Genomic DNA, 6,000 nt, shown 5'->3' with positions numbered 1-6,000 from the left:
TGGTTCATAATTGTACCCTATATAAGTCTTAAATTTCATACAGGTACCTGAACACCAAAGTAGAAGTTAGAATTGGTATTTGTATTTAGACATCCTGAATACATAGCCTGATACACACTATATTGCTACTATTGGTAAATTATACCACTTGTGAAAGTGAAAAAATGTGTTAATAGCAATTTTATTCCTACAGTTAAGCTGAACACATGTTGGTGTTTACACTTTTATTGTCGATGATGATTACCTGTCATAGCACAGAATATTCTGTAGACCTTAGAGATCAAAGTATAAATATCAACTTCTGAACTGAACAGGTAAAAAATATTCTTAATAAACAATGCACAAAATCTACAGCGTAGGCCTACATAAAATATCGCTTTCCATTGGCTACTTCCTGCAAGTCCTAAAGTATGAGTGGCACGTTATTATCTGCCTTTTAATTCCTAATGTCACATATTTGCTGGATTCAGAAGTCAGTCAACATTTGCTGTAGAGTTGCAGAGTAAACTCATGGCCATTGCATCAGCAAGACAGGTGATAAAACCCAGATTTCATTAATTAGTGATAAACTTGCAAAAAGAAAGCAGAAAAGATTGACCACAGTCATGCTGTACAAAACTACCAAATGGTAATCAGTGTCTTGTACATGGCACACCTTTTTTTACAGTTGAACTGTAGTTGTTGAGAGAGAGGGGGAGGATGGGTGGGATGGAGGGGAGGGGGGGTTGTTTCAAGTAGGTTCAATGCACCCAAGGCATGAAATGTTGGATGAAGTGCAATGGAGAACATTAAGCACACTAAAAATTTGTAGATGGTATTGTCTTACTCTGTCTTATTACTGTACTTCAGACTGACTACACTGTGGGGGACAGACTAGCAACAGTTCACAGCTGCAAATGAATCATTTGAAGCTCTGATGAAAGAAGGTAAAGGGCTGTGATGTGTGTCCATCACCAGTGTGTGTGTGTGTGTGTGTGTGTGTGTGTGTTTTGTAGTACATTAAATTAATGCGGCTACAGTATCAGACCAAATAGTATATTCTTGGCACATCCTCTATCGCCACAATATCTACTGTTGCATTGCAGCCATACATTTTTTAGTACATGTCATATTTTCTCAAGTACTTCGTTTCTTTTGTAATCTTAACATGTGTTATGCAGCAAAAGCTGCTGTTCATGGCAAATTTTCCAACTCTCTTATTCCAAACAACATTTTCCATCACTTCATAAATGTACTATGCAGGACATCCAACAATCAGTTGGGAAAATTACAGCTTGGTTAGTAGTGATAAGATATCCTGTGAAACAGTACTAAATGACTTCTCTGAAAACTATATAGAACAGATAGCTAGGAACCCCACTCATGATAAAAATATACTGGATCTAATGACAACAAACAAAACTGACGTCTTTACGGATGTCCACATCGAAACTGGTATCAGTGACCAAGACACACATGTGGCAACAATGATTACCATCGAACATTTGAAACCCAACTTGCACTTCCTCATTTGACATACTGAAAGCTTTGGATCAAGGCAACCAGGTAGATGAAGTATTTCTTGATTTTCAAATAGCATTTGACTCAGTACTGCATCTAAGCTTATTGTCAAAAGTTCGATCCTTTGGGACATAAAGTGAAATTTGTGACTGGATTGAGAAATTTTTGGTAGGGAGGACACAGCATGAGGAGTCATCATCAAATGAAGTAACTTCAGGTGTGCCCCAGGGAAGTGTGTTGGAACCCTTGTTGTTCCTGTTGTATATTAATGGCCTAGCAGACAGTGTTATTTTACTTTTAAGGCTTCTTGCAGATGATGCAGTTATCCATAATGAAGTACTATCTGGGAGATAACTTCAAAAATATTCAGTCAGATCTTGATAACGTGGTAAAGAGATTGACTACCTGCTCTAAATGTTCAAAAATGTAACACTTTGCAAAATGAAAAGAACCTAGTATCCTATGACTATAATATCAATGAGTCACTGTTGAAATTGGACAACTCATACAAATATCTGGGTGTAACACTTCGTAGGAATATGAAGTGGAATGATCATATAGGTTCAGTTGCGTGTAAAGCAGGCGATAGACTTCAGTTTATTGGTAGAATACTGGGGAAATGCAAACAATCCACAAAGGAAATCACTCGTGTGACCGGTTCTAGAATATTGCTCAAGTGTGTGTGGGGCCCATACCAGGTAGAACTAACAATGGATATTGAATGTATATAGAGGACAGGTTGAATGGTCACCGGTTTGTTTAATCTGTGAGAGAGTGTTACAGAGATACTGAAGGAACTGAACTGGAAGGCTCTTGTAGATAGATGTAGACAATCCCAAGATAGTATGTTAACAAAATTTCACGAACCGGCTTTAAATGATTACGAATATATTACAACCCCCTACGTATTGCTCACCTTGGGAACATGCAGATAAGATTATAATAATAACTGCACGCACAAAGGCATTCAATTACTCATTCTTCCTGCACTCCATATGTGAATGTAACGGGAAGAACTCCTAATTAATTGGTACCTCATGATGGTTTGCAGAGTACAGATGTAGATATATACTGCTCTTCAGTTTCTCCTTTCTTGAGAGGTAAATCAAAGTTTCTTTTGCTTCTGATGATACAAAACACTATTCCCAACTCACTGTTCTAACCACCACAGTGGAAAGCGGGTGTAGTCCCCACTGATAAGACTTTACACACTGCACAGTGTCTGAGACTTTGAACATAATTTAAGTGTCACACATGCATATGTGTCGATAGTTCTCTCTTGCCACCCTCATGTAGCCATTGTTTTACTTTGCATGCAATTGTTGCTAATTCACTTTGTACTTTACACAGCAAACACAAGCATATCATGCTAAGTGTGAAAAGAATTTGGTGGTACAGTTCTGTTAGCATATAACCTCAACAGGTAAAATTTAGAGTGAATCGTGCTGCTTATGGACAGCTTGTAATGCATGAAGGGGCTCATATACTGGAAGAATTTTGAAATGTAAGAACAAGTGTTCATAATTATGAATCTGTAGTCAATAATAAACACATTCAGAAAGTTACTGGAAAATTTAACTGTTTTGTACAAAGTCATCAATGGAAATTAAAAGCATGGAAGTTCATTAACAAAAATATTAAAAAGATGTTGTTTTAAGATGTGATTAATAAAATTTCTCCATCTATGTGGTTATGTACAGCGAAATGTGGTTACTGTGAATAGATGATGATTGGTTTGTAGGGTGCTCAACTGCGCAGTTATCAGCGCCTGTGCAAATTCCCAACCTTTGCTCAGTCCAATCTCGCCACTTTCATGAATGATGATGAAATGATGAGAACAACACAAACTCATCTCAAGGCAGGTGAAAATCCCTGACCCCACTGGGAATCGAACCCAGGACCACTTGCTTGGGAAGCAAGAACATGACCATGAGCTGCGGACGTTACTGTGAATAGGTTATCATAGGTATATGTCCCGTTAGATCCGTATTAGTATCTTCTTATGACAGTGAAGTGAAACAATAGTCCCTAGTTACAGGTAGTAACTAACAACCAAACCTACGTCAGTCAATTGGATCGGTACCAAATGTTGTATTTCAATAGAGTATAACTAGGACTCCAATAAAGGTTGTGCTATGTGCTGTCGTCCAGGAGAGCTCACATACATGGCAAGGAATAAGTAACACCTGACCTACGGACCACAAGAAAAACTTAACTGTGAGCACCTGGGGTGTAGAGCTCCTCAGTACAGTTGGGTGCTCCCTGGGCAACGTTGCACATTAGCAGTGGCTGATTCTTCCACCACTGGTCAACACAGAAGTAGTGATCTTCCTTAAGGGTCTTTTTTAAGACCACTTGTTACAATCTTGATAAATATTTAGGGATTTTTGTGTGCCAAAGAGTCCTTACTGGCTGAGTTATGTGCGCAATATAAATGTGACATCCTTTTAGTACAAGAGACTCACCGAGGCTACAATAGCCATCAGCCCAGAATTGCAGGCAGCAACTTGTTCTGGAACGGCCCCATGATAAATATGGTAGTGCCTTGGTGATTACAACTGCCGAAGCACATGATGGGGATACCCAAATTGAGAAACTAATCATGAAAAACCTGAGACCCGGCAGAGTCGCATGATCTTCAGCTAATTCATGATCCAAAGCTGCCGGCATCCTTCAACAGTGGTCGGTGGAGGAGAGGCTACAACCCTGATAATATATTCATGTCATCAAAAGTTACTGGGAGCTGTGTCAAGATGATGGGTACGCCCATCCCATCCACGCAACATAGACCTGTAATCTGCAAAGTGAATGCCATGGTAATGCCAGAGGAGGTGCCTTTCATATGAAGATTTAATTTCCAGATGGCCGACTGGGAAAGATTCACCAACTAGCTCAACACAGAGATTGCCGATTCCGCCGCAACCTGAGATGTACAATGCACTTGTCAAATGTGTCCTGACAGTATCAAGAAGGACCATCCCAAGAGGCTGTAAAACAAGTTACATACCAGGACTGACTGATGACAGCAAACAGCTAATGAACCGCTACACAGACCTTTTCAAGGTAGACCCACTTGCTGATGACACTTTCTAGGTTGGTGAGGAATTGCTGCAAACTATCTCAGCAAATCGTAAAGCTAAGTGGACCTCGTTGGTAGAGAACCTTGACAGGAAATTAAATAGTAGGCGGGCTTGGAATCTTTTGAAAAACCTGAGCGGTGACCCAATGAAATCTAGAAACGTCACCGCAATAACAGCAGACTACTAATGAATGGGAAGACTAAAGGTTGGAGTACACGGGAGCAACTGGAACAAACCCCAGGGTGTGAGAACCATAACCTCCGAGAACCATTCACCTTGGATGAACCAGACTCTGCCATCTCCACCCTGAAACTGAACAAAGCTGCTGGCATCGATGACATCAAAGTGGAACAGATCAAGAAGTTCGGCTTACCACTCTGCAATGGCTGCTTAAAATGTTTAATGAAAGTGTATCAAGGTTATAAATTCCAAGGCTCTGGAGGAAAGCTTGTGTGGTTGCACTACTTAAGCCTGGTAAGGAGCCAAACGATCCTAAAACCTTTCGCCCAGTAACACTGTTATGCCACTGTTTCAACATCTTTGAGCATCTTATCCTTAACCAAATTAGAGGCATCCTCGAAGAATCATTCATCCCTCAACAAGCTGGCTTTCGACCTGGAAAGTCATGCTGCAGTCAGATACTGAACTTCACTCAACACATCGAAGATGGTTTTGAACAGGGTAAGATAACAGGAGTTGCCTTTGTTGACCTAACAGCTGCATACGACACTATCAACCGCAGGAAGTTGCTGAGGAAAATTTACCAACTCGCCAAGGATTACCAACTAACATCCCTTATTGGTACTCTCCTGCAGAACAGAAGATTTCAAGTCTCTCTCCATGGTAAGAAGAGCAGATGGTGCATACAAAAGAATGGCTTACCTCAAGGCAGTGCGCTCATCCCTGTGCTCTTCAATGTTTACACTAATGACCAGCCCATAATGGAATATTCCAGCCTTTTCATCTTTGCTGACGATACTGCAGTGGCTGTTCAAGGAAAGACTGAAGAAGTAGAGGAAAAGTTGGCTTCTGCACTAGATAACGCTTGGCTCCTACTACAAAGCCAATTGCCTAAAGCCAAATCCCAACAAGACTCAGGTGTGCGCATTTCACTTGAAGAACAATGCAGCTCAGCGGGAACTGGACGTTACATGGCAAGGCAAACGACTGGAGCATTGCTCAACACCAGTATATCTAGGTGTTACCCTTGACCGAACTCTGTCCTTCAAGAAACATTGCTATAACACCAGGCTGAAAGTTAGTTCATGGAATAACATGTTGAGGAAGCTCGCATCCACCACCTGGGGAGCAAGTCCTCTTGTCCTGAGAATTTCGGCTCTTGCTTTGTGTGTGTCTGCCGCACAGTATGCTCCGCCTGTGTGGAGTGCATCCACTCTCACCAAAAAGATTGATATTGCAA

This window comes from Schistocerca cancellata, chromosome 2, assembly GCF_023864275.1.
Source record: "Schistocerca cancellata isolate TAMUIC-IGC-003103 chromosome 2, iqSchCanc2.1, whole genome shotgun sequence".
Taxonomy (NCBI): Eukaryota; Metazoa; Arthropoda; class Insecta; order Orthoptera; family Acrididae; genus Schistocerca; species Schistocerca cancellata.
This window is presented reverse-complemented; position numbering follows the sequence as displayed.